At 37.9% G+C, this 9,282-nt stretch overlaps 1 protein-coding gene across 3 annotated transcripts in view; it reads left to right on the top strand.

Moving 5' to 3' along the window:
• The window catches only part of LOC106883300 (uncharacterized protein DDB_G0271670), a 40,622-nt gene that overhangs the window by 9,580 nt on the left and 21,760 nt on the right, over nt 1–9,282 (top strand). Inside the window, exons 2-3 of one of the 3 annotated variants that reach the window (XM_052975943.1) lie at nt 4,883–5,017; nt 8,946–8,976. The exons of 1 other annotated variant lie outside the window; for it this stretch is intronic. The gene's annotated coding sequence lies outside the window, so the exon portion shown is untranslated. The remainder of the gene's footprint in view (nt 1–4,882; nt 5,018–8,945; nt 8,977–9,282) is intronic. One more of the 3 variants, XM_014934260.2, reaches the window with a different exon arrangement.

Here is a 9,282-nt window from a genome sequence, read left to right as displayed (position 1 = left end):
AAATCAGACTGGAGCCTGGTGTTGCCATCCGGTTTCACCAGTCCTCAGTCAAATCGTCCAACCCATGCTAGCATGGAAAGCGGACGTTAAACGATGATGATGATGATGATGATGATATATATATATATAAATATATATATATATATATGTATATATGTATGACATTTGCAGTGTCAAGTACTGCATTTTTCTAGTTTGGTTCAGCTTGTTGCAAACATTATTATTATTATTATTATTGTTGTTGTTGTTATTAAATGATCACCTGAAATATTTACTGTGAAGAAATTTACTACATTTCTCTCCTATTTCATTGGCAGGGGCGGGGGTCTTTAAAGAGTAGAAGTAAAACAATACAAAACGAAAGGTAAAAATGCAAAGAAATAAATAAATACAGCTTTGTTTTTTTTTGTTATTTTCTTTACAATTTACTTTTTGTTGTAATTGTTACTCTTTATAATTAACCAACCAGTTTCTGCAGAAACCTAAGCTGGGTTTCTGCCAGACTTCTTTTTCTTTATTGTTATTATTGGTCAGCTGGGTGGACAAAATGCATATTGGCATTTTTTCTGGCTCTGAGTTCAAATACCACTGAGGCTTCTTTTGCCTTTCAGCCATTTGTGGTTGACAAAATAAACCTCAGTTCAGCCCTGGGGCCAATATAATCAACTTACCCCTCCCCTCTTAATTGGTGATCTTATGCCAATATTTGAAACCATTATTATTGTTGTTGCTTTTGTTGTAAAGGAGAATCCTTATCATTGCAAACAAACACTTAGCAGCATTTCTTCTGGTTTTACATTCTGAGTTCAAATCTTACCAAGGTCATCTTTGCTTTTCATTCTTTTGGAATTGATAAAAATAAGCCAAGTGAGACCACAATCCAAGGCCTCTGCCAGGGGTGTAGCCATCCTACCTATGCGTACCTTTCCTTCATTGGACACTAAACTCTGCTTGCGAAGACCTGTTGGGGCAAGTGAAATTGAAATCGTGATTGAACCAAATTCGATGACTGGCACCTGTGCCAGTGGAGTGCTAAGAGCACCATCCGAGTGTGATCATTGCCAGAGCAGCTGTCTGGCTTCCATGCCAGTGGTGCGTAAATAGCACTATTTGAGCATAATCATTACCAGCATCGCCTTACTGGCACTTGTGCTGGTGGCATGTGAAAAAACATTTGAGCGAGGTCATTGCCAGTGCCGCTGGACTGGCTCGTGTGCTGGTGGCACATAAAAAGCAGCATTTTGAGCGTGGCCGTTGCCAGTACCGCGTGACTGGCCCTCATGCTGGTGGCATGTAAAAGCACCCACTACATTCTCGGAGTGGTTAGCGTTCGGAAGGGCATCCAGCTGTAGAAGCTCTGTCAGATCAGATTGGAGTCTGGTGCAGCCATTTGGTTCACCAGTCCTCAGTCAAATCGTCCAACCCATGCTAGCAATCAAAATGAAGTGAACGGTGAGTGGGTGGAAACAGTGACAGTAATGTGGATGTGATAGAGAGAGGAAGAGACAGAAGTGAGACAATGTTCATGTTGATGGAATCTATTGAGGCAGAAACATACATACCCATGCTTGTCTTCTCATCACCAGACAATAGTCCTGTCCTTTTTTCCTTTGTAGCCCATCAGCTTTGGAGAATTCCTGGTTCTTGAGATTATTTCTTCCTCTCAATTGGCATTTGCAAATTATGACACATCTTCTAACAACAGAAATAATTCTAAATCAGGAATTCAAATTGTACGGTATTTGATGTACCTGTATTTGTTATTCAAATACGTACCACTGACCTGCTCTGAGATATTTCTCTTAGCTCAGTTTTTTGTTTATATATATGCACACACACATACACACACACACACACACACACACACACACACACACACACACACACACACACACACACACACACACACATAGGCTCACACACAAGAGAGTGGTCAAACGAAAGACAGGCACTCAATACATTTATTCAGAGTTACATGTAGGGATCAAAACAGTTTGATTCAAATTCTGTGGTACTTCAAGTTTCAAAGCATGAGAAGCTTATCCTCAGCCACTGGAAATGGCTGAGGATAACCATCACGCTTTGAAACTTGAAGTACAACAGAATTTGAATCAAACTGTTTTGATCCATATATATACATACATATATGTATATATGTGTGTGTGAGAGAGTGACATACAGGCATAGATGTGTGGTTAAGAAGCTTGGTTCTGGATACAGTTCCATTATGTGGTACCTTAGCCATGTGGTACCTAGCCTTGCTAGTGTATTTGGTAAATGGAAAGTGAAAGACCCTCATATCTATGTGTGTGTCTCCTTGACTTGACATTGTTGTAGACAAGTATCACTGTCATCCAGGTAGTGTACTTCATTTCCAAATCTTCCATGAAAATATGTGAAAAGCCTTGGAAACAAATGAGGAATGGTAACAGGAAGGTTATCTAAATGTAGAAAATCTGTCTCAGCAAATTCCATCTAACCCATGCAGATATGGAAGAATGAACATTAACACAATGATGGATGGATGGCTAGATAGCTAGATAGATGGAATACTTAGATGTAGTTGACAGCTTCTGTTACTTAGGTAACCTAATAAGCAGTTGAAGCGAGTGTTCTGAAAGCATAGCAGCCAGAAGAATACAATAAGGTGGAACATGTTTAGGAAGCTATTACCTGTGCTGCCAACAAAGGAATTTTCTCTATGAATGGAAAGCAGATTGTATGATGGTTGTGTATGGAGTGCAATATTGATTGGGCATTCACTGTATGTATCTGTGTGTGTGTGTGTATGTATGTATGTATGTATGTATGTATGTATGTATGTATGTATGTATGTATATACATATATATAATGTATATATGCATGCTTGTGTTACATATGTGTATTTATGAATATATATACGTGTGCGCATGTATGTGTGTATATATATATGTATGTGTATGTAGACATGTGTTTACGTATACATGTGTGTGTACGTGTTTATATGTATGCTTATATATGACTATTTATGTTTGCTTGGTGTTATTTTTCAACATGTATGTGCATATATATGCATGTATGTGTTTGGATTGTTCTTCTGAAATATATGCGAGTTACTAATCTTTTGGTCATCTCTTTAACTTGCATCCATTTACTGCCAATTTGAAAGATTTACTCTCTCTTATTCACGACTTCCTTTGTGTAGATAAGCACAACTTTGTTGTTCATAAAACTGAAGATTTACAAATTCTCATGGATCATATTTCTGCATCTTGTAAGGCATAATTAGGCTGGACCAAACTGTTGTACTGTTCCAGCCTGCACCAGGAAACCCATGGATGAAGCCATCTATCATAGTGGAAGGGACAGTACTGAAAGTGGTGCAGAAGATTGTCTGTCCGGGTAGCATACTCAGCTGGTCTTGCTCCTTGGATTACGAAATATATTATAAGCTTCAGGAGGCAACTGATTCCTTCAGGGCTCTTGAGTTTCATGTCTGGTCCCAACGTGGTATCACAAAACAAACAAAAGTTGCTGTGTAACCATGTGTATGTGTGTGGGTCTGTGTGCTGACGTCGCTCTTTTACTCATTTGAGACAGGGACCCTTTATAGGCATCATGTAGGGGTCCTCGAACACGTCCATCAGAGGGGTCTGAGATACATTCTGAATATTGGCTGGTCTTTGTGGGTCGTCGACATCCTGAACATTGAGGCCATGATGCACAAGCACCGATTATGCTGGGCTCTTCGGATGAATTATGAAAGGATTCCCTCAGCAGATTTTATACGGCAAACTTATTTGTGGAAAGCAACCCCAGCAGAAAGCAAGCCTACAGTCCAAGGATTGTATAAAGTCATTCTTGAAGGCCTGTGAGAGACGGGAGGTCAGTTGGGAAAGCAATGCTTGTCATCGCCACTAGTGGAGGGAACAGGTAAGAGAAAGTGGGTATTTTTGGAAAAAAAACTCCCATTTTTCATGCTTAGCTCAACTGACCTGCTCAATAATGCGTTGTTGTTAAAATATTTATAATTGATATACACACACCTTCTACCCATTTTGGTTGTGATATCATTTTTGGAATTCTTAAATTTTATTTTTATACAACATAACAATATTGCTTATAAACATTCCCCCATGGTGCCCCTAATAAAATTTCCTCTGTATTGACATCTGCAAAGACCTGTTGGGGCAAGTGAAATCGAAATCGTAATTGAACCAAATTGAGGAACCCAGCCTGAAAGTTTAATGACATTTGCTTCTGATGGGATCCTAAAGAGGATGTATCTGAGGACACTACCCCCCACCACCACCACCAACAACAACAACAACTTTTCTTAGAATAGGGAGTAGCAAAGATTGATAGATATCCTCACAAAAAGAAATCAAAAATGGTCATACCAGATCCTGGAAGCTATTCAGAAAATTTTCTTCAGTGTCCCCTGCCCAGCATTCAACTAAATGCTCTTGTGATATTGGCACAATCAGGTGGGAAACCCAATCCTGTTGAAAAATATATGAGTCACTGTCAGATAATTAAGAACAGACTAGAATTATCTGTTAATATCTGGACATAATGGTCAGCAGTGCATGTGTCCTGAAAACAAGCCAGGTTTGATCATAGCAGAAGCTTGAGAAAACAATTCAGGTCTAGCAAGTTCTTTCTTTATAGTTTGATGAGGGTTTATTTTGCCGCATAAAAACAAGCAATTGGGTTGATTGATGATTCCATGATTCCATCCACCTGAAATGCTGCCTCATTTTAGCAAGTTATGTGATCAATAAAAAATGATTATTGCAAATGAATACCAGCATTTTCTCAGAGTTCAACAATCAAAATCCTCTTCGTTTGGTGTTTATACAAGTCTAAAAACAAAGTGATTCAATTTAAATCTTTTTACAGTATTGCAATGATGCTTGGCAGATATTCAGTTAGGAACCACAGTTATGAAAAACAAATGTCTGATGATGTTGTCCCTCCTGTTGGCTGATGATTTTTCTCTTCTGCCCTGATTGACAATGGCCAACCATAAACAAGGTACATCATTAATTCAACAACTACTCTCTCACTTATAAAACATCAATTTTTTTTTTCTACTGGTTTCTGAACTCCTTTCATTGTCATTGAAGTAAATATTTCTGCCTAACAAGCCAAGCAAATTCTGCAATGCTGTAACATAATTGATTCCTGTTTCTGAAAAGAAAACAAGTGCATATAAAATTATTTAAAAATAAATTGGTCATTATCATTCAGCTCTTTGGTCCTGTTGTCCCTTTCCATTTTATTTTCCCACCAATTTATGCAGTCAAGTATTATTACATGTTGATGTAGCAGTGCACCTCCTTGTAATCAGCTTTCCCCAATCTTCTGTCATCCTCCCACTAATCCTCTGATGCTACTGTTGCCCTATTAGACCCTCCCTATCTTTCTCTCTCTCTCTCTCTCTCTCTCTCTCTCCCTCCTACTACCCTCTCTCAACAATAAACCTTTGTAACCCCAAAATTAACTGTCTTAGACCCTGGCAAATCAGCTAATCCATGCCGGCAAGTGAATGACTTCCCCCATCACTGGGTCTGCCTATTCAACTCAGATCATCCACTTTGTATGGCTACAATGTGTTAAGCCTTTATAGATTTAGCTGCAAGAATATTCTGGAGATAGAAAACTCTCAGAAACAGCATTGAATCAACTGAAACCTGTTTCCTGCCAAGGTCAACTTAACCTTTCATTCTTTTGAGGTTGATAAAGAAAATACCAGTCATATACTGGGATCAATGGTATCTCCTAATCCCCCTCCTTTCTGACTGAACCATCAACTAATTGTCCAGTTGATGGAGCAACTGGAATATTCATCACTGAATCTAACAAAAGTCGTTTACTTGCTTTAAATTTATCTTCTTTTTTTGTATGACTGTGTGTATGAATAATGTGATGTGTGTATGTGTGTGTGTGTGTGTCCACCAGTGCTTAGCAACTGGTATTGGTTTGTTTACATCCCTGTAACCTGGTTCAGCAAATGAGACTGATGGAATAAGTCCCAGACTCAGGTTTAAATGTCCTTGTGTTGATTGGTTCAAGTAAACCCTTCAAGGCAAAGAGATTTTGTATCAAGCATTTGTAACAACTCCTGATTATATTTTAAAGATTTACACAAGATTCCCTATTAGCACTTTCAAGAGTTATCCATAGCTTCCCTCATTTAGTGCAGGGATCAGGGAAAACTTCACATCCTTTTCTCAGCTTATCTAGAAACTAAGGATGCAAATATCTTCAGGATACGAGGGCATAGTTGATAAACCCACTCCATACTTCAACAAGACATAAAACTGTTGGTTTTGTCCAACAACATTACAAGTATTTAAGCAGCTGGAGATATTCCTTCGCCAGAGGTTAGCACTGCTATTTCATTGTTGTCATTGGCAGAGGTGTCTTCCAGGCTCACTGATACAAATTAAAAGCCATTAGATTCAACAAGCTTCGTTAGGGTTGACACCTTTGACAATCATTAAATTACAAGAGTTGAATCAATTTTGATCTGCTAGATATTCAACCCTGGGTATTATGTAATCACCTAAATATACCATTCTCTGACATGCTATTGTCTACTTAACAGATGGATGGATGGATGGATGGATGCAACACAGATGTTGTTGCAGGTAACCATGTACCTCTCCTACAGCAAGATACCTGTCTCTGTCACACTCTAACCATTCATCATCTGACACAAGATCCCCTCCTCCTCCTCCAATGCCCCCCCCTCGCGTCTCAAAAGATGTTTGTCTTGCAAGTTATTTGGTGACCCTGCCCAGTGCTGGTGCCACTTCAAAAGTCTCCAGTCCACACTGTAATGTAGTTGGTGTTTGGAAGGTCATCCAGCTGTAAAACAAACCATACCAAAACTGACCTCACCTGTGTTGGTGCCACATAAAAAGCACTGAGTCCCACTCTACTGGGGGTGGTTGGTGTTAGAAAGGGCATCCAGCCATAATAACTGTGCCATAGCAGACACAGAAGTCTGGTACAGGCTCCTGCCTGGCCAACTCTTGTCAAACCATCCAACCCATACCAGCATGGAAAGTAGATGTTAAATTATGATGATATATAAATATATATATATATATATATATATATATATACACACACACACACACACATGTGTATGTATATATGTTACAACCGACCATGATATATGTGTATACATACACAAGTATACATATATCTACACACACACACACACATCTACATACATCTATCTTACTATTCAACACAGACTTTAGATCCAACACTTTATTTTATGAACCAATTGTAAATATATTTATAAAATGTTTACAACGTATCGACAATTTCAAACACTTTGTATAAAGTATTTATACATCAAATAGTTGCTTCATTGATTACGAGACATAAATTAGAATATTTATCGGCTGTTTTGCCAGAAGTAGAGCATTCTAAAAATATTAACCACTAAGTTATTTATTTGAGAGAATTGCTAACCACACTTTTTCATGTCCATATTTTTTGATTAAGCATATTTTTCTTTCTTATGGTTTATTACAAGAGCTTTGTGCTGGCCTGGCTGTTCTATATAATGATAGTGTACTTAAATAATTCTTCTTCACATAAACTTCTGGTGAATTCTGCAAGGGAGACGTTGGGACCAATGTTGCAAGATTTTATGAAATACTATTTAACCCTTTAGCATTCAAATCGCTTATATCCAGCCAACATATTTTACCTGTTTTATGTTCAAACCATCCAGATCCAGCCTCTCATACCTTTCCTACAATGTTATTCTAAAAATTAACAATCACATCACCGTTAAAAGATAATACATGATTAAATTAAAACAATGTGAATAAATAGACGTAAGACATAGTAATCCGAATGCTTAATGGGCTAATGGTCTGTGAATGGTGTCGTTTCCCTCCAGCATACATATACCTGCACATAAATGCACACGCATACACATACACACAGTGTGTGTGGCCTTCTGGAATGCATTAATTATAAGGGTTGAGTTTCATTGGAAGGTTTGTTCACATTCTGTTCCAAGTTAGAGCTTGAGACAGAATGTAATATCTCATACCACACACACACATTCATACATATATATGATGGGCTTTTTTCCAGTTTCCATCTACCAAATCCAATGCTTTGGTTGGCCCAAGGCTATAGTAGGTGACACTTGCCTAAGGTGCCATGCAGTGGGACTGAATCCAGAGCCATGTGGTTTGGAAGCAAGCTCCTTACCACACCACTACACTTCTGCCTATATATATATATATATATATATATATATATATATATATATATATATATATATATATATATATGGGGGGAAAAAGTCAAGGTAGAAAATGCTAAAATAATTTTATAAAAAACATTTCAGTACCGGCTTCGGTCATTGAGACTTTTTCAACTGTATGTATAGGAAACAATTAAATTTTGGAAAAATTAAATGAAAAGTTTTTTAAAAGAATATTTGCATAGTATTCAAATAGAAGGGGCATTTTCCTTGTTTCTGCCTGTCTCTGCCTCTCTTGTTTACTCTTGTGGATTCAAGGTCGTTGGAATTTCTGTCTCTCTTTCTTTCTCACACACTCTTTTCTATTTGTATGTGTATATTTCTATATGCACACGCACGTGTGTTTGTGTGTGTCCCTCTAGTGCCAAACAGTATTGTTCCCAAAACAGGCTGAATGTCCAGTCAGCTGCACTAAATCATCAGCATCCAAATATATATACATTGTACTGGAGTCATGAAAAATGCCTCAAGTATAGGAAAGGCATGAAACTATGCCATGGCAGACATGGGAGCAAGATGCAACTCTTGAGGCCATCAGATCCTGTGAAACTGTCCAACCCCTGCCAGAATGGAACATGGGCATTAAATGGTGATGATGTGTGCTGTGGTGTGCATGCCTTTCAAATATCATATTTTTATTTTTGTTCTTTATTTTTTCAGGTTCTTCTGAGATGGATTATTTCAGGGAAAGGTAAAAACTCTTGAATATTTTTAGAATTGTCTTCTGGTATTTTCATGTCAGCTTTACTAAGATTTGAACTCTTTGCCTTGTTAAAAGCCAAAGTAAAACTCTTACCAATTATACAACCAGTTTCCTCAAGCTGCAAAGAAAGGAAACTTAATCATCCATTCTGGAATAAATGATTGAATTTTCTCCTCTCTTTTGATGTTTAGATGTAGCCTGTGAAAGTTTTCTCATCATTTTAGCATCTACTTTTCCATACTTCTTGCATGGCTCAGATAAAATTCATTGAGACAGGTTTTCTACAGCTGGATG

Source organism: Octopus bimaculoides, chromosome 23 (genome assembly GCF_001194135.2).
Source record: "Octopus bimaculoides isolate UCB-OBI-ISO-001 chromosome 23, ASM119413v2, whole genome shotgun sequence".
Lineage (NCBI taxonomy): Eukaryota > Metazoa > Mollusca > Cephalopoda > Octopoda > Octopodidae > Octopus > Octopus bimaculoides.
Note: the sequence above shows the minus strand (reverse complement) of the source record. Positions and strands in the feature narration are given on the sequence as shown.